Genomic DNA, 20813 nt, shown 5'->3' with positions numbered 1-20813 from the left:
CCAGCTTTGCTGGCTGGGCTTTCTGGGAGTTGCAGTCCAAGGACACTTGGGTTACCCAAGGTTGAGTAAACTACTGTTCTAGACTTTTAGATCTCAAGCCACAGCCAGTTAATGTAGACCAGTGTCTACCAACCTCATGTTTAGACATCTCAGCCCACAACTCCCATGATGCCTGACCAATGGCCGTTGTGACTGGGATTGATGGGAGTTGCATTCCGGTGGCATATTAGCATCTTCTCTAGGATCACATAACTTCCAGCCCTTGCTGTAAACTGATGGTCTGCCAGGTCTGCCAGTGATGTATCTGTGTGAAGTTTTAAAATGTGGGCAAGAGCTTTCCACCCCTGCTGTCCTCACACCTTGACAAGCACGAAAGGAGGTGGGTCAGTCAGTTACATTTATATCTCACCTTTTTCCCAGTAAACTGGAAGTGGCAGACACAGGTGGGATACAATGAACTCAAACTGGCATCACTCTGACCACTTAGCCACATGATAACCCTATGAGGCGGGTCAAAATGAAGGATATCCATTGGCCCAAGCTTAGCCTATAAATACTATCGCTGGGAGGGGACTGAAATTTTCATCTGAATACTCAAATACCTGGAAGCGAAGAGATCAAATGAGGACATGTGAGTTCTTAAACAAGCTAGATTATCACAAACTCTGCAAACCACAATTTCTGTGAAAGAGCTGTCTGTCTCAATGCCTCTGCAAAATGGGAGTATAGTGGTACCTCGACTTGAGAATGTCCCTAAATAAGAACAATTCAAGTTAAGAACAGCTCCGGTCACAAAAAGTTGCTTCAACTTGAGAACAGAGCCTCAATTTAAGAACAAAAAAGATGGAAAAAACACATTTCCTGCCCCTTTTTTTGACCTAAGTTCACATTAGGTCAAAAGAAGAAGAAAAATCGCTCCCTAGTGGTAGATACAGATTAATCGGCTTTGCATTAGTTCATATGGGAACTAATGCCTCTACTTGCGAACGGCACCTCTACATATGAACCAAAAACAGTCAGAACAGATTAAATGGTTTTCAATGCATTCCTATGGGAAATGGTACTTTGACTTAAGAACGTTTCGACTTAAGAACGCAGTCCCAATACGAATTCAGTTCTTAAGTCGAGGTACCACTGTATAATGACGTGTTGTGTAGCCTTCACTGGCCTGGATCCTTCCATATCTGTTGGACTATGGTGCCTGCCATCACTGACCAGCAGAGGCATGCCTTCTATGGATCATGGAAGATGGAGCCAAGAGCAGTGGAGAACCCAGTGAATAGATCGGCAGATGGGTGCCATGTAGAGACCTGGGTATAAACTCTTGCCCTGTTGAGCTTGTCCTTATCAGTTGGCCCATTCTACCTTATAGGGTTGCTGGGTAGTTTAACATGAGGAGAGACACCATGTTCCAAGTTCTTGGGAAGAAAATGAGGATAGAACTGTGCTAACTGGTTATAGTGACTGACTCATACGAGGAGACATTCAGACCTGGGATAGAATCAAAGAAGACCTTGATGTATTTCCCCATGAACCTCTCCAGTTACATTTACAGAAAATCCCCTAGAGAGGCTCAGTCTTTGATGCTCACCAGTATTCCTGATTTGCATGTCAAGTTAATCTTTAGCATCATACATGCACACACACACAAGCAGAGTCATTTCTGCTTCTAACTGGTGTTTCTTTTGATGGGCCCATCGCAGGTTTCTCAGGAAAGCTAACGAAGATCTGCAAATTTTGCTGTTCCTTACACATAGAATCCTAGAATTGTGGAGCTGGGAGAGACCCAGAAGGTCCTTGATCCCAGCCCGCTGCCAGTATGGAAAATCCATAGCTTAAGCAACCTAAACAGGTGTCTATGCAGCCTCTGCGTAACAACTTCCAGTGAAGCTGAAGACACCTTCTGAGGTTGTCTCTTCCACCGTTGAACTGGTCTTAGCTGTCAGGTAGTTCTGTGTGGTGAAATTCCTTGTGGGATTTAACTTTGGCAATAGAAGATTGTGTTGAATTGTGCTGGAAAAGATCGCTTTACTGATGTTCAGCTCCCTCAAAGTCTGTGAAGAGTCGCAGTCATCCAGGTGAGGTTATCTGGAAGTTGAGTCATTGGCAACTGGACTGCATTCTTATTAGATTGAAATGTTTCACTGCTCATCTAAGTAACTTCTTAAGTTCACTGAAGAAGCTACTTGGATGAGTAGCGAAATGTTTGAGCCTAATAAGAAAGAAGTCCAGTTGCCATGACTCAACGTCCACACTCCCTTAAAGTGACACATTTTATAGACACACTCTCTTCTCCATCACTCCTGCTGTGCATCCAAGAAGATCAGTCCTGCCATTGGGTCAAAAATGGTCCAGATTGAGTCCAGATTGGGTGAATGGTCCAGACTGCGTATTGAGTTGGACTAGTTTGTGATTCTCTGGAAAATAGCTTGAACTGGACCATTGATTGATTGATTGACTGATTGATTGATTGATTGACTGATTGATTGACTGACTGATTGATTGATTGATTGATTGATGATTGATTGAGCTTCTAGACCACCCAGCTTAGTAAAATACTACTTGGGGCAGTTTACATAATTAAGCAAAGCATGCAAATTAAAATTATGAAACAATGTGTAGGTAATACCACAAACAAACAAAAACAGGAAGGTGACTGAGGATTGCTGCCTGGTGGCTTAAGTGAGCCAAATTATATAAACCATAAGATAATAAAACAAAACGACCAGTAATATAATAAAAGAATCAATAACTGCAATAGAACACAGGTCTCCAAAATGTTGTGAAAGGTCTCCTTAAATAATTGGGTTTTGTTAACAATCTTCTAAAGATCTGAAGGGAGGGGGCCTGTCTAATTTCTGGTGGATGTTTATTCCACAGTGAGGATGCCCCTACTCCCCCCCCAAAAAAAATCCTGGGTCCTAGTATTGTTTTTTCTTATCTGCCTCAGGGTAGGAATCCCTCAATAGTTCAGCATGAGAGGAACAGGTTAGACAGGCAGATACCATGCCAGAAGTGGTCCAAAGCATGATCTGTGTTGTTGTCTGATCACATCCTGAGACAGTGGAAAGCAAACCTATTCAGTGCTCATCCAATCAGGCCTCTTTCTGCAGCTGGATCATATGGGTAGACCGGGCCACCACTGCTGAAGAGAATCAGAGGGCAACCCTAGTTAGGGGCAACCCTAGTAGACAAGACTTTTTTTTCTACCTGGATCATTGCCGGTAGACTGCTGAAGAGCAGGTTAGCCTGGGGTCCTTTACTCTAGGCCTCTGCACTGGAGAAAGTCATTGATAACTGTATGATATATTATAGTGTGTGTATGAGAGAGAGCGAGATTATGCATGTACATTAAAAAGCATCTTTTATTGGTTCTCATAGCTCTGACAAAGCTGCTGGTCCCCTGTGGAAGAGGGGAGACACTGGCAAGGGCTTTAGTACTGCTGTTACTATTGGTATTATTGTCAAGTCATGACCTCCAAAGGTGATTTCCGGGTGCATCTTGCACTCCTTATCCTGGGTGCCAAAATGGGTATTTGCAGCTCTAGCTGGACCTGCTGCCTGTGAAGCAGGTGCCCTAGCATGGCACAGCTGTGCTCCTTTCCTTGTGACCTGAGATGATATGTTCTCTCTCTCTGTAAACAGAAGGAATTCCAGGGTGTTTTAAGAACAGGCATATTCCCTCCTTCCCTCCCTCTCTCAAGGGCTCATTCAGAGGCCAGTGTGTTGTGGAGCCGGCCTATGAAAGGACTCACACCCTTGTTTGTTGCTTTTTTATGAGGGGATAAAAGGAGTGAGCGAATGGCCCTTAACTGCTCCAAGGCTGCTGCTTAGCTTTATTTCTAGTTCCCTCCTAGCCTCTGGTTGGAGACAGGCTGCTATTCTGGGAACCTCGTCTCAAACCAGCGGACGGGCTATCTTAGCAATGAGAAGTGGTTTGGAGGAAAGGTAACGGCTTGAATCGGGTTCAAACGCTGGCTCAGCAGTGTGGCTCACTAACCGACCAACCACTTCCTTTCTCTTTCGGCTTAACCTACCTCCCAGGGATGTTGCAAGTCAAAGGACGAGGCAGGGAGCATCCTAGAATGAACCCACAGGAGGGAAGGCAGGGCAAAAATGCAGCCGGATGGATAATATTATAGACATAATGCTTTCATGAATAAGTACAGGTGTGATTACACTACATATTCAAACCAGGATGCTCTACAAGAGATCATGGTATAGTTTCTGGTAGATAAATATTCATTTAAGACCAAAGGAGCATTATATACAGCCTTTATTGATTTCAAGTCCATGTTCGATATGATCCCGCGAAAAAGGCTTTGGCAGAAGTTGGAGATAACTAACATTGATAGGCGGCTGTTGCTCCTGATTCGCTGCCCCTATGCAAAAACCAGGTTGAAGGTGAGATGTAACAGGCCCCATTAAGGCCATTCCCACCTATGCTGGTGTTGAACATAATAACATGCAGGTTCCAGACCTTTTCTAAGTGTGGGTCTTGCAAGCTCTGGATGCAGAATTTTAGACAGAGCTATAAAGGTCCAGTGTAAACGATGAGTGATAATTGAGCAGCTATGCTTCAAAGCTGCCAGGTCTCTGAATCAAATCAGTTTGAACTTGTTTGTTCACCTGTATTGGGCCACAGGCTTTCCCTTGCTCTATTGAAATTTATTTGCAGCCAATAAAAAAAAATGTAGTAAACCAATTATTCTCTCATAATCCTCCTTCTACTTCCTGTTGTTATACTTTACATGGCAGTTATTTATATTTTTATTACCTCGTTTAACAAATGAGCTTGAGGCACTGTTACATTGGGAGTTCGATTCCCCACTATACCTCCTTGACAGAGACTGGATGATCCATAGGGTCCCTTCCAGCTCTACAGTTCTAAGATGATGTTGATGATCGTTCCCCTTTTCTTGTCACCTTCACAACAACCCTGGGATATAGGTTAGGTCAGAGGAGAGCAGGTCGCCCGCTGGCTTTCATAGCTGGGCAGCATTCTGTCTCTTGATCTGGTTTCTCTGGACTTCACTCCTGTTAGTTCCATGTGTTGCTTTAAAACTGGACTTTATTTTCCGAATTGAAAAGGTGAGGAAGGCAGAGAGGGCACTGAGCTGCTTCTGCATGACAACAGCGTGTGTAAATACATGTGCTTCCTGATCAAACTGACTGATTCATCGTATAAAAAGCAGCAGTGGGTGTACTGCAGAGTCCAAGCCCCCCCCCACGCGCTGCATCTCTGACTGCATGCACCAGGCATGCGGGTGTCATTGGGCTGCACTTTCTGCCTGCTTTTCCCTCTGCCTGCCCCTCTCCTCCTTCAGCTCCACTCCCCGTGTCAGTCCTCTTACTCATCTGGAAGGCGCAGCTCTGTCAGCTGAAACAGCCAGCAGTAGCAGGAGAGGAGGAGGGCGGTGAAGATCCCATGACATGCCTTGGAAAAAAGTTTGTTCTTCAAAGATTGTTTCTTTGCGGTCATGCCCTCCTCTTACAAACACTCTCTTTCTCTCTCACACACACACACACCAAGCAGTTGCCTTCGTCAAAGCTCTTTATGAGGCCGATGTTCTTGGTTTCTCAACCACTGAGAGACCTGAGCCAGCTGAGGCGGCCGCGGGAACTTTTGGCCTAGGCTTGTGCAACTTGGCCGGGACTTTTAACGATGGATCAAGTGACGGGCGATCCAGACTGACAGAGACCGAAGGGCATAGAACTGGGCTTTGTTGTCTCATCCCTCCTCCAGAACATGTGTCAGTATCAAAAAAAGAAGGAAGACTAACTTTTTGGGACTAAGAGAAACAACCCCTCTCAAAATCCTTACCTGTTGTGCTTACAACAAAGAAGTACTTTTGGAAAGGAACTTGGAAAAGATGCTTTTTTTAAAAAAATGGCGACTGTGAGAATCTCCCAGCCAGCATGGTCATTTTCTAACTTTTGCTTTAAAGTAGCCAGCTGAATGGTTTTATAGTCTTATATGAGCACTGTTGTAAAGCGAGCAGTGGAGACTTGCAATTTTTTTTGCAAGGACAAGGTAGAAAGAGGAGGTACCTTTGGCTCGCCCGCTCCACTCCCTCACCTCAGGGCCAGATCAGGAGATTTTACTGCCAGAGGCGAAGAAAAAGCTAGTGGCCCCACCCATTCAATTTGCAAAAATCAACTGCTCTGGGAGTTGTGCATTCACTTCATCAGCTGCTACACCTGAAGATAAGAGGCTAAGCTGTGACCGTTCTGGGTGGGTGGGTGGGGTCAGGTCAAGTCTGTTTGGTGCCTCCTGTTGCATGACTGGACCTCTGACAAGGAGCTTGGCGAAGGGGGAAATGAGGCCCTCACGGATGCTAAAACACAACAGAATTTTGACCTTGAGATTTTTTTAATGGCCCGTGAACTGTCGACAAAAATCGCACACAGAAACAAAGAATAACAAAGGTGAATCCCAAGGTAGATTCAGCCATTCTAAGTCATGTCAGTTAAAGAGTAGAACATTTTCATCTTCTGAACTCATGTCCTGATAAAAGAACTTTGTTACCAACGGAATTGTGTTAGATGAACAATATTAAAAGCACCATTGCAATGTTTGGCACCCAAAATTATATTTGCTCAGTCTACCTCTGGGAAATAGAAGGAGAATATATGGAGGCAGTGATAGATTTTATTTTCTTGGGCTCCATGATCACTGCAGATGGAGACAGCAGCCACAAAATTAAAAGACGCCTGCTTCTTGGGAGGAAAGCGATGACAAACCTTAAAAGCATCTTAAAAAGCAGAGACATCACCTTGCCAACAAAAGTCCGAATAGTCAAAGCTATGGTTTTTCCTGTAGTGGTGGATGGAAGTGAGAGCTGGACCATAAAGAAAGCTGACCGCCGAAGAATTGATGCCTTTGAATTGTGGTGCTGGAGGAGGCTCTTGAGAGTCCCCTGGACTGTAAGGAGAACAAACCTATCAATTCTAAAGGAAATCAACCCTGAGTGCTCACTGGAAGGACAGATCCTGAAGCTGAGGCTCCAGTACTTTGGCCATCTGATGAGAAGAGAAGACTCCCTGGAAAAGACCCTGATGTTGGGAAAGTGTGAGGGCAAGAGGAGAAGGGGAAGACAGAGGATGAGATGGTTGGACAGTGTCACCAAAGCGACCAACATGAATTTGACACAACTCCGGGAGGCAGTGGAAGACAGGAGGACCTAGCGTGCTCTGGTCCATGGGGTCACAAAGAGTCAGACACGACTAAACGACTAAACAACAACAACAACCCCTTAGTTTGTCTCTTTGGCTCAGCCAGTTGCGGCCATCGAAAGGCTGTGAAGGGGGACAGAAGAGAAGAGAGGGAGAGATGATGAGTTTGGGTTCTCTGAAACCAGAGAAGGATCCTTGTGTCAGCAACAGCAACCTGTAGCTTTTAATCAGAAATGTAAACCAAGGAGTTTTGCTATTTCAATGGCTGAAGGAACCCTGTGAAAAAAAGGAAAGGGAAAAGCATCCAAACCTACTTGATTATTCTGCTTATTATCAAATTATTTTTTTAAAAAAAATCAACAGTTTCAACAATTTCTTTTTGAAATGTTCAGTTTTTTTAAAGAAATTATATTAACTTCTCATAATCACTAGGGAAACTTGAAAACTCCATACCTCCTTCCGATGCCAGAGCAAGGATTGTCCAACCTCACCCTAGTAAGATAATGCCACCGCTTTGGCTATGGAAATAGAGTCCTTCTTTCTGCTCTATTATATGATAGGTGACCAGTGATATGAAGGATCCAGAGAGTGGAGGACCTTGGACTATATTGCTGGCATTGGTGCAGTGATGTGGAGGTCATAAATATAAAGAGACATGGTGGTGGTATCAAAGCTGCAATGTGGGGAATAGAGATGGGCATGAACCAGTTTCTCTCGGTTAGTCCCAGTTCATGAAGACAGCAGCAGAGGTGTTGCTGCGCCCCCACGCCTCTTCTGGCTCAATCAGCCACTCACTGGACCCAGCTTGCTAATTTCCTGAACTTCCTCAACTGATCTTCCAGTTCTGGCAGCAGCTCAGGCTTCTCTGCCCTACCTTCTTATCTCCCACTCGGACAAAAGGGCGGGACAGAGAAGTCTGTGGTCTTGCTTGTGACTGGGAGATTAGCTGAGGAGGTGGGGGGGAAGCAAACTGGGCCTGGTGAGTGGTGTTTGGGCCAGAATAGGCAGAGAAAGGAGCCTTGAGAAACTGGGGTGGACCAGTTCGTGCCCATCTCTAGCGGAGAACTTGCTTGTATCACCTTTCCTAACACTTGGCCTCCACTCATACTGAGGTCTTGGTTGCTTGCTTCTGGTTTCTAAACAGGGACAGACTAGCGGTTGTGCTAATTGGATTGTTGTACTAAGAGGAAAACTGCCACCGGTGCCCACATATGACAAAGAATGTCTGGGACTGGTGTCCTCTTCGTTTGAGGGCAAGAACGTCCACTGCTGGCCGTGTGGTTTCCATGTGTCTGGCATTACACAACAGCTGTCTTTGCCTGAGGCGGGTCATTGGAATGAAGGGGCAAGAGAAATGAACAGCTCCTGGTTTTCAGCCAGGCCACTAATGAGAATTTCTACGTTAGACTGGGTGAATGAATGACTTGATGATTTTGTATGTTTCCATGAAAAAGAAGGAAGACGCGAACTGGCAGGAATTGTTCTGCTCTTTGAGCGGATGGGGCATTGTCCACCTAATCTGTACTTAAGACCTTGCAGGAGAGAAGGGGAGGTAAATCAATGGATGTAATTAGTCTACTGGCCCCATCTTTCACCCTACCAGTCCCAGCGGGCATTAGCCATTGTCATAACCTAGTTAGCTTTTGGAGATGGAAGAATTTTGGGACTGGAAACCAAGCCCTGTGAGGAAAGACTGAAAGAATTGAACATGTTCAGCCTTGAGAAAAGAAGACTGAGGGGAGATAGGATAGCACTTTTCAAATATTTGAAAGGTAGTCGGGCAGAGGAAGGGCAAGTCCTGTTCTCAGTTATCCCACAGTAATAATGGACTCAAGCTACGGGAAGCCAGATTTAGGCTGAATATCAGAAAAAACATCTTAACTGTTAGAGCAGTACGACAGTGAAACCAATGACCTTGGGAGGTCATGAGGGCTCTGATTCTGGAGGCATTCAAGAGGAAATGGTTCAACCATCTCTCAGATCTGCTTTGATTTGGATTCCTGCTTTGAGCAGGGGGTTAGATTTATAGGCCCCTTCCAAATAAATTATTCTATGATTCTATGAATTCTTCTGTAAAAATGGCCAGTTTAGGATACCCCAGTTCAATAACATCAACAGAAAATTTTTTCCTTGTTCCTCCAGTGCTCCAGTAGTGTTTGCATCCATCAGAATCCTACTGCCAGCGTTGGCAACTTTGGGAGAACTTTCCCAGTCTGATAAAAGATAGGAAGATACCTTATATTGAGTCGGACCTATGTCAGCTTGCTACAACCTTGTGCTCTCCAGATGTTTTCAGTGATGACTCCCATCCTTCCAAGCTAGCACAGCCAATGGCTGATTGTCAGAGAAGGCTGTTATAATTCTCCCTTCTGGATACTGCTTAGATGGTGTCCTCCAGAGATTCAAACAAGAGTTCTTAGCCGGATATGCTGGGGATTAGAAGCAAGATCCTTGTTATGCAAAGACAATTCTGTTATTCATTAATGGATGAATGAATGGATGAGAAAGTGTCTATTCTAGCAGCAGAAATATATAAAAATTGCACACTTAACATAGTGTCTCTCTTGCAACATGCATGGGAAGTGTTGCTTTTGTGCTGAAGGTTCCTTTGTATGTTGGGCCGTTTCTTCTCTGGCAACGTGGATGTTTTAGTCTCCGTGCATGTTGGCTTTCGGCAAGCCTGGCTTGGCCTCTTGCTTTTTCCTAAACCAACAGGGCCCTGATGCCAGAAAAGCTGGTGTTTTGGCTCTCTCCAACTTCTCGAAAGTTTTCTGGCAACTTTGAAGCAAATTTGGGAGCTCTTGTTTTCAGGCTGCCAATAAACCTTCCTGCCGAACTGGAAGGCTCTATTGCTGTGGTGGTTTCTCTAGTTTCTGATGAAACACTCCAACCCTCCCCCGCCCCCCAGGGATCCTAGTAATTATATCACTTCTTAGGTTTTGCTTGTGGGTAATTGACCCAGTTGCATGGGTAGGGAAGTCTCTCACTTTCAAGGATCATGGACCTTAATGTGCGGCTCACCTTTTTTCTTTACTTTGCTCCTTTCTCCTATCCAGCCATTCTTTTCCTTTTCTGGCACTGGAGTCTGTTACACCATTAGCTGACCCTTCCCCCCCCCCCCCTCAGTACTCCTCAGTTGATCCTTTAAGGAAGGATTAGAACTATTTAGTGAAGTGGTTAGGGGGGAGGGATTAGAGCTGATTATCTCAGGAGAGCCTGGATGGATGGTTGCCTTCTTGAGAAGCAGAGAGAGTGGATGTGTCTCAGATGTTTTCGTGAATAATTTCAAGGGATATTGAGAGGCAGTCAGTTTGGTGCTGGGGTACCCAACCCTCGGTCCATGGTCCAGTACCGGTCTGTGGCCTTGATGGGACCGGGCCACAGAGACACATCTCCCACCACCCTGCACACACGGCCCCCACATACATGCATGGATGCACACACACCCTGCCCATGCATGCATGGATGCACACATGCCCCCACATGCATGCACAGATGCCCTGCCCACCCATGCACGCATACACACATGGGTGCCCCACCCACCCATGCACAGATGTCACCGCATGCACGCTAAACTAGTCTGCAGTGGGAAAAAGTTTGGGGACCACTGTGGATAGAACTCTGAGAACTCAGGAGACCTGGCTACAGATCTCCACTCTGGCTACAAATATTCACTGTGAGTGTGTGTGACAATGGTAAAACAATTCCTTAAATATCTCAAATACCTTGAAAACCCTACTAAGGATGTCATTTGTTGGATGCAACTTGAAGGCACAATAAGACATGTGATTTCAGCTGAAGGCAGCAGGAGAAGAGGAAGGCTAAACATAAGGAGGATTCTAAGTTCTGTTCATGACAGGACTTTTTGGGGCCCAGTAATTCATTAGTTGCAAGGTCAGAAATGTATTTACGGGGCAAACCGGCAACAGAAGAGTTTCCAAAGAATGAAAAATATCTGGAGTGTTGCTCTTTTCTGTGATTGTAGCAAATGCTTTAAGACTGGTAGATGCCATTTTCTCTGTTGGACAAAGTGTGATGGCAGACTGTCGTATATATATATATGACAGTCGGCCATCACATTCTGGAATGGAAAAAATACTTATTCATTTATTGGAAGATATTATGAACATTGTACATATATCGGCTTTGTACCTCTCTATGCATTAAAGCAAAATTTGAAATGATATAGGCGGTCAAGGGGCTAAATGTATCTACAGGTTGGGGGAAGGTCTTTCCTTCCATAATCAAATGCAAGACTCTTGCCTCGTGAACAGTGTATATGCCCATTTCTCCTCCAGGTTTCACAAATCTGGTACCTTTTGAATATTCTGGACCACAATTCCCGTTCTCTCCGGCCACTGCTTGTGGAAGCTGGAATGTCTGGGAGGCCCTCTGCTAATCTAGTTGCAACATGTTTCTTCTTTAATCACAAAACAAAAATCTGCATCTGTAATTCACTCGGATATCTTTACTTAAAACTCTTACTCCAGCTCTGCAGTTCTGAGATGATAAGATTAAGATTAACCAGAAATGAAGAAAGTTCCTTTTTTTAAAAAACTCCAGCGAGCACAACCAGCCAGCAGTTGGGATCAAAAAAATGAGCTTTTCCATCTCTGAACCTAACTCACCTCACAATGCTTGGAAGATGGTTGAGGTGGAGGGAGCGATTGCTACATAACCAATCCAAAGCTTCTTGAGGGAATAGGATGGGATCATAACTATAAGGCTTAATTTTTTAAAAAAATTCTTTATTTGTGGAAAAGTTTACTGAAACCCTAAGTGCTTCGAGTAAGCTAAAACTCTGTAAACGTTTGCTAAGATTCTTGTAAGCGTTGCTATTTCTGTGCTGCCAAAAAAAAAAAAATCCAAAGTCTACAAGCTTTACCCTCCTCAGTTAGATTGCTATTAAACATGTGGAGAAACAGGGCTAGCAACAGTAAAGCTTTGGCAACCTGAAACAACTGGACAGCTCCCTAGTGCAAAGGAAACCACGGATGCAATTGCACCCCGTCTTTTTTTTTTAAATGAACATCTGGATATTTTTCTCCCGTCTCCTCCGGCCTGACTGTGCAAATGCTGAGAGTCGTAATTGGAACAAGCCCATCTTGGCTTCTGCTTCCTGACGTGGGAGTGAGAGGCAGGCCTCTGCGAAAACAGTTCAAAAGTGCAGACAAATTTCAGCTAATCCTTCCTAAATAAATTGGGGGCTCAGCTGGGTTTATTTGCTCAAATGTTCTCCACCTTCCTTGCTCCAGCCCACCACCACCGCCACCAAACACAACACCTGGAAAGCACAAACTCCCTCTTGGTCTTGTTTCTTCGGATCAGCCAATTTGCCCCAAGTTGGAGGCTATGATTATCTCAGGATCCCCAAACTGGAAGCAGGGAGGACGTACTCCAAGGTAATAAATCAGCTGTTCCCACCAGGACAGCTGATTTATAACAACCCTCGATTGAAACTCCTTTTTTTTTGAGATAAAAAAGAAACTCTGAAAACTCCATGGTTGTATGGGAAATTTAAAGGCCTCTAGTAACACACATCATCCCCTTTCTGTTCACAACTGTTTTTAGTCCCATTAAAGCTTATGAGCTTGCCTTGTTTGCCATCCACAGCTGTATTTAGTTAAATGCAGATACCAAAGTGCTGGTTGGCCTGCTGTTCATGTGTGTGTGGCATGGAATGTCTTTCCTTTGTTTATCTGGCTGCTCATGAACCAGCACACCGAATCCAAGAATGATATTGGTATGGCCCGATCCAGGTTTAAGGGACCTCTGGGGAACGGCCATTTTGATATCCCATTGTTATGTCTAGAACTTCTGTGGTGTCCATACATGTCCTCTGTATTTTTGTGATCTTATGAAAAGGCGTTTTGACAAATCCTTCAGTGCGGCGAACCAGTACTGTAGGTGGCTCATGGTGCCTGCTTATCCCTTTCTGAGTACAATCTTAACCAAAGCTAAGGAAGGTCCCAGAAGCATCTCGGTGGCTGTTGGTACAGTTAAAGCAGAATGCAGCACTAGTTGGATCCAGCAAGGCAGTACTTAAGTCCTTACTTGGCTATGACTTGAATGTGGTATGCATCAAAAAATTTGTGATGCTCTGTACTATTCCTGGTTCTGTTGGAAGGTATGGAATGATGGACTTAAGACAGGCTTATTAGAAGGAGAAGCATTTGAGTAGATTCATCACTGGGTGCTAAGCATGTCTTTGGTAAAGAGGATGACCGATGAAGAAATACTAAGGTGTGTGAATAACACCAAGACATTATATAAATATCTCCAAAACAGAAAGCTAGACTATCTCAGCCATACTGTATAAAGAGAAACAATAAGTATATATTGTTACAATGGAACATTAAAGGTAAAACATAAATGAAGAAAAAAGTGCAGGAAGAACTAAACTCAAGCATACCAGCTGGAAATCTTGGAGTCTGGTCCAGATATAACATTGGCTGAACTGATGGTTGTTGTGGGCATTTTTTGGGTTGACTGGCCATGTTCTGGAGGTTTTTCTTCCTAACGTTACACCAGTCTCTGTGGCTGGCATCTTCAGAGGTCAGGGGTTAGAACTCCGTCTGTGTTCTGGTCTAGTGTGTGGGATAGTTGAGTATTTGTAGAGGTGGGATCAGCTTTTTGTGCCTTTTCAGGAGATTGGGTGATTATGGTGATCAAGATGTTTTGAAGTCTTGTTATGTAGTGTAGTAAGTTACGGTTAGAATGCACCTATTGAATCAGTGGGGATTTCATAAGTCAACTTCTCTGTAAAGTCCACTGATTCAATGGGTCTATTCTAGTTGTGACTTGCTGCACTAAGTAACAAGATATGAGTCATTATATCACTGTTTAGAGCTGCTGTATCTATAGGCAGAATAGCTACAATGATTCCAGTGACTCCACTAGGACTAGAATGAGCAAGCATCATAATCCTAGTGGTGTTCAGAATCCTAGTGGTGTTCGCATAAGATTTGCACAATTTCTTGGGGGCTAATTGATGAAGTGCCAGGGCATCTCTTGGTTGTGCAATTGGTGTCTGGTGAGGCACACAACCAAGACATGCCTGGACACTTCATCATTTAGTAGCAGTGTTGCTATGCCAAATTGTGGATAAGTCACATTAACACCACTAGAATCTTACCTATATCAGTGTCTTTGCAGGGCTGACTTATGGAGGAGCATTGCAAAATGAATGTCAACTTTATGCAGAAGATGGAGACAATCTGTTTCTGGACTTCATCTCCCAGAATCTTTTGGGCAGCTGGGAGGATGCTGGAAGCTGTGGTCCTCCCAGCCAAGCTCCAAAAGTCTCCAAAACTTTCACTTTTGTGCTCTATTTTTGACTGCATCTTGGGAAAGTTTAAGGACCCATAAAACAGATGTGGCTGCTATTAACCCTTGTGACAATGATAAATGAGGCATCTTGTCCTGATGGGCACGAGTGTTCCGGTTGGTATATAGGCTTAGAGGAGAAAGATATTTTGCTTCTGGTGAAGTCAACAGTGAGTTTGGTCCCTGACCTCAGTGTCCATCTATCAGATCTGGAGACAGGCCAGGCAGCCGAAAAGGTGGCCAGGTCAGTCTATTCCTGCTGTAACCAACTGGACACCAGTTTTGGCCTAGCTACTGTGTAAGGTCGTTTAGATGAGCAAAGGTATAAAAGTAAACCTTTGACAAAGGAGTGATACATGATTGCAGACATTTTTCATCAGCAATGTGAGTGATGGCTGCCATTGATCCTGTGGAAGCTTAAGAAAACGAGAAGTATTTTTCCTTAAAATCTCAATCTGTTCATCTGTGCTTAATTAAAATAATCTCAGAGCTGGAAGGGACTCTATGGATCACTGAGTCTAGCCCCTACCAAGGAGGCACAGCGGGGAATCAAACTCCCAATCAAAACCACTGAGCTATCCAGCAGTAATGTAATTTGATTTGCTTCAAATAAAAGAGCTGTCGAGTTTTGGATCTCGACAGAGCCTGTTATCGTTTTCAGGTCAAATATTGGCAGAGTCCCTTATTTGCTGAAATAGTTTACATATGGAAACCCAAACAGGAAATATTCTTACTGGCTGCTAGTGCATTACCGTACTTGTACACCTTCCGTGCACTCACTGCTCAAATTAAATTTTGGCATTGTTGTCTGCAAGGGAAAAGAGGAAGGAGGGGAACGAATGGGAGAACCTGGCCTTTATCTTCGTTGCCAGTGAGAATTTGCCCTGCAATACTCTCATCAACCAAAGGTCTGCTTTGTGACCACGTTAGTGAAATGCATCCAGAATCTGTATTTCAGTCGGAAGAGAGCTTCTCTCACAGACACTGTTTCTGCCTAATACTGGAGGGAGGACTTCCTGCCCTTCAGCACCACCACTCATTCCAGGCCACCGCCCGTCCTTCGGATCTTTGGGTCAACATTTTTCAAGGGATTGAAGGGGCAACCACAGAGAAGAGAAGGCAGGGGAATCTCTCACCAAATCAGTTGCATGTGCCTATATCCAGTTCTAGCCCTCAGTTCTTAGGTATCCATCTCAGGCAGTAGTAAGGTAAAGTTCCCCTTGACCATTCGTCCAGTCATGTTCAACTCTAGGGCGCAGTGCTCATCCCCGTTTCCAAGCTGTAGAGACAGCGTTTGTCCGAAGACAGTTTCCATGGTCATTACCTTCCCACCGTGGTGGTACCTGTTTATCTACTCACATTTTTACCTGCTCTCGAACTGCTAGGTTGGCAGGAGCTGGGACAAGCGACAGGAGCTCACTCCATTGTGTGGATTCGAACTGCTCATATTTCGACCTTGCAGCCCAGAGGCTTTGAGGTTTAGCCTTCAGGGCCACCATGTCCCTCACCTCACAATCCTTTAAAAAGGCAGCTTTTAAAAGCCCAGGTGCCAATATTATGCCCCTAGGATCCTGCAGAAGCTGCAGAAACTGCCAAAAGTGTAGTGATTTTTTTTTTAAATTAGAACCAGTCTACATGCATTTTTGGATGCTGGATACTTTGGGGTGTTAAACACCATGACAAAGAGCTGCCACTGATTTGAAAAGTGAGTCCCTGTTCCTGGAAGTTTCCAGGAATGTTAATTACTCTCTTTTCCCCCCTGGGAGAATAACTTTTTTTATCTGGTGGTGGAGTTTGATGGTCTTGGAGACAAGAAAGTCAGACTTGAGGGCTCCATGCAGCCCCAGGCTGTTTTCTGCCCGCCTCAAAAGAGGGTTCTTTAAAGGCAAACAAAATGTGACATATGCTCGACAGGGAGCTAGAACAGTAACTTTGGAAAAGTTACATACACCTCCCCGAAAAGTTGGATTTGGGACCTCGCCTTCAGCCAGCATAGGCAAGGACCAAGGAGTTCTGAGAATTCTAATCCGAACATAATTTTTCCAAGCTCTAGAAAGGAGCAGGTATCCTGTGGACTATGATGACATGCCATGACTTCCATGTGAGAGGCACCTTAGCAAACCTGACATGACCCTGATTGTGATCCTGCAATTATGATTGACCTTGGTTTTCTCTTTGAAGGTCAATAGCTGAAGTTTTTCTACCTGTCCAGGGTTTGTGTTGTTTCAACATTACACTGTTATCTGATGCACTTGCAACAGTAAGACTGTGTTCTGCAGATCATCTTTGGTAAAATCTACACTCTTTGGAGTGCTAAGTGGCTCTGGGTAGTATTTGCTCATCGAGATCTTGTGATCTACTCAACCACAGGGTTAGTCATATTTTAACTGAATTTGCGCTGCTTCAAAACTTGGATATTGTAGCCTCTCATGATGCCCTTAAAATTTGCACAGATCTTGCAATATGGATTATTTTCATTTATACTTCCTTAATGCCATTTCAAGCAAGGCAACACTCCTAACCTTTTTAAAGCTGCAGACTGAATTGCATGGAAGTAAGTTTAGTTGAAACTGATGAAGTTTACTTTTCAGTAATCATAAGATTCAGGATAACAGAGTGTACTGCTGTGTGTTGAAGTTGAGGAGTTGATTATGCAACCTGATCCTGTGTATGTTTACTCAGAAGTAAGTACCATTAAACAAACATAGGTGGGCTGCATCTTCCCCTGTGTTTGTAAATTCTCATGTAAATGGACTTGCTTAAAGTGTAGAAGGAACATTCAAGAAGTTCGCCATGGACTGGAACTTAACAAAAGCTTCCTTTATTTCTCTTATATGGGTGCCGATTGTGCAGTTTTTTAAAGCTTTGTTTTTGTTTTGTTTTTTTAAACCAGATACTTGCTACTCTTTGAACTGAAACGAACAGGGGAGAACATGTTGAGATCGGCACAATTAAAAACGGAAAGGAGAAAGAGAGATTCTTAGCTGTGATGTTTGCTACAGAACAAAACCCTTCCTTTTGCAAAGGGTTATATTTTGTATCAAAGAGCGTGTAGATGACAATTCAAAATAAAAGATAAAGAAATTTTAAGGGAAGAGATAAAAAATAATCAGGAATAAAAGCTATAAGAAAAAGCAAAAGCGTGCTGCTTATATACCACCCCACAGCACTTAAAACACTCTCTGGGAGGTTTACAAGTTAATTTTGCAGGCTGCATATCCCCCCTCTCCACCTCGGCAAGGTGAGTACTCATTTACTGACCTCGGAAGGATAGAAGACTGAGTCAACCCCAGGTTATGAGCACAGTTTTGGCTGCAGGACAGCACTTTAACCACTGTGACATGAAGCTCTTTAAGAAAGGTCTCATTTGGGCTGAATCAGCACAGTGCAATTTTAGGAGGGTCTACTCAGAAGGAAGCTGCATGAAGTTTGATGATATGTAATCTCTGTTGTGCGTGTATAGGAAGTGAGCTGCGTGACGTTCTATGATATTTTCTCCTTGCTATTCGTTTTGCTCTCTTCCAAAGAACTTAAATAATCTCTTCCCCTCAACCCTATTTATCTGAGTCAACTGCATTTAGTTTGAGGTACCCTTGTTCTGCAGAAGGTATTCATTTAAGCTAAGATTTGCTGTTTAGGGATTGTATGAATGAACACACTTCCACTGGCAGATTGGACAAGACCAGGCCAATCAAATGACTTTCCTCAAAGCTGCTGCCCTCGTGTTCTCAGGATCTATTCTGGAGGTCTGGGGTTCCCACGTGTGTTGTGTGTGGATAGGCCTGTAGGTATGTCAAAGGAAAGGGAAACAGCCTTTGCACATACAGTGGTGCCCCGTTAGACGATTATCTCACAAAATGGTTAATTCGCTAGACGATGAGTTTTTGCGATCGCTATAGCGCTTTGCAAAATGGTGTTTCCTATGGGCAATTTTCGCTGGATGATGTTTCGGTCCGTGCTTCGCAAGATGTTTTTTTTTCCGGGACTGTTTTTCACAACGATTTTGACAGCTGCTCCTCGACTCGCAAAATGGTTTTCCTATGGGCAATTTTCACAAAAAGACAATGATTTTTCCCATTGGAACGCATTAAATGGATTTCAATGCATCCCAACAGGGAACCGCATTTCGCAAGACAATGTTTTTGCAAAACAGCGATTTTCGTGGAACTAATTAACATCATCTTGCGGGTCACCACTGTATAAGAATAATCTTACACTGCAAAGCTGGAAGGGACCCTATGGATAATTAGCCAGATACCTAAACCACTGAGCTCTAATCTTTCTAGATTATCTTTTTACATTATCCTTGGGTAGTAAGTAGCTCCTTATGTTTCCAGTTTTGGAATTTGTTTCTTGTGGGCTGGAAAGTGAAGGGAAGAAGTGAGTTGACAGCCTGCTTCTGGTAAAAAATAGTCTAATTATCTTAACATTTTAACTTATTTTTAATTTTACCTATATTTCATATAAGTCCATAATTTAAAATTGTGCAGAGCTGTGATATGAATAAATACATGAATCTGTGTAGGCATCCATCAGTCTCGAGAGACTATGGTAACATGCTCTGTATTGGAACAGCATCTAGTGTGGCTGAGAAGGCCAATTCGAGAGTGACAATCCCTTCCACACTGAAGACAAATACAATCTGTCCCCTGTCCAGCTCCCTGGTTTTGCTGGTTTCGGGACTGCTTCTTTGCCTCGGCCAAATAAATGAATAAAAATTAAGGAAAATACTACTTTTTTAAAAAATGAGAACAGTTTTTTAAAAATTCTGCTTCTTCACATAAAAATTGGTATATGTAATTTATAGTGATAAGAAAGCAAGTGCCCTAAATACTCTCTTATTTCTGCGTTACTGGAAATCTGTTGTGAACAGATAGCATGTTCTTTTCTCTCTCTCTCCTTCTGCTGGAAGATGGTTAGTGGCAGAAAAGGCCAGACGTTCACCCTCCCACCTGGCATCTGAGTCACTCTCCCATAACCAGAGAGAAACACAGCTGCCCTCTAACCAGACTGCAAAGGTGATCGAGAGCAATTTCTGGGTGGTCTCTTGTAACCTCTAAGCCCACTAAGCCCATCATTAAAACACAACAAGATCCTTAAGGGTAGGGGGAAAGCGTACAGGACACTTTCTCTTGGCGTTATCTCAAAACTTAAGATGGATGGCAAAGGTGGGTGGGTTGCATGTTTATTTCTCCAGATCCTTGCTCATAAAATCTTCTAAATGTCCAAATAACAGTCTTTAAGCAGTGTGGAATCTGTTGCTTATTTTCCGATACTTTGCGGATAACGTTTCCCACAGCTTTGTGGGGTGTGTGTGTGTGTGTGTGTGTGTGTGTGTTTGTGTGTGTTTACTTTCTTGGTGAACTCTGCAGAGTGATGACAACTGAAGATTTGTAGCACTTTGAGGGGCCCCTCTCTCTCTCTTTTGCAAAGTCCAGAAGATGTAACAGTATTTACTTGGTGGCACATGATGATGGTATTCTGAGAATACATGTATATCCTTGAAAACAAGGCAAGACCCAACACAAAACAAAAATCTCCCACACCAACAACTTGCTTTCTAGTTATTATTTCTTTTAGTAAATATGTTTTACAGCTTTTCCCCTTAAGGCAGCAGCCTATATATATTCTCCTTTATCATCTGGCCTCTCATTGATAAACCTGAATGGAAAGTGTTGGTTTCTAAAATGGTCCTGTAACATCACAAGTAGGTCAAGATGATTGCATTGATAGAATAAGTTGGAAAGATTCTGGGAAGATAATTAGCTCATAAACAGCTTGATAAAACATCCTACTGGAAACCATGTTACTTTACAGATGGAGATGGCCTTGTTGTTAGACAGCATGAGGCACTCAACTCAGGTGGGAGATGCTGGGGCTGACAGCGAGGTCTTGTAGCTGTGTGTCATACAGCTTGTCCTGTGCTTCCTAACCTATCCTACCCTATTTAGGTGCAGTAATGCTGTCCCATAGGGCTGAAGAAAGATTTGGCTTGTATTCGCGAAGGCTTTCACGGCCAGCATCTAATGGTTGTTGTGGGTTTTTTGGGCTCTTTGGCCGTGTTCTGAAGGTGGTTCTTCCTAATGTTTCGCCGGTCTCTGTGGCCGGCATCTTCAGAGGACAGCACTCTGTGGGCTGGTCATTTTACTCTATAGGAGTCCAGAGCACAGAGTGCTGTCCTCTGAAGATGCCGGCCACAAAGACTGGTGAAACGTTAGGAAGAACAACCTTCAGAACACAGCCAAAGAGCCAAAAAAACCCACAACAACCAAAGATTTGGTTGTTTGTTGGCTTTTTTACATGAGCTATTT

The 20813-nt window shown here is 43.7% G+C and overlaps 1 protein-coding gene across 3 annotated transcripts in view; it reads left to right on the top strand.

Annotated features, from left to right (window-relative positions):
• Positions 1-20813, top strand: part of ETS1 (ETS proto-oncogene 1, transcription factor) — a 130043-nt gene that overhangs the window by 76687 nt on the left and 32543 nt on the right. The gene's annotated exons all lie outside the window — the stretch shown is intronic.

This window comes from Pogona vitticeps, chromosome 8 (assembly GCF_051106095.1).
Source record: "Pogona vitticeps strain Pit_001003342236 chromosome 8, PviZW2.1, whole genome shotgun sequence".
Taxonomy (NCBI): Eukaryota; Metazoa; Chordata; class Lepidosauria; order Squamata; family Agamidae; genus Pogona; species Pogona vitticeps.
This window is presented reverse-complemented; position numbering and strand designations above follow the sequence as displayed.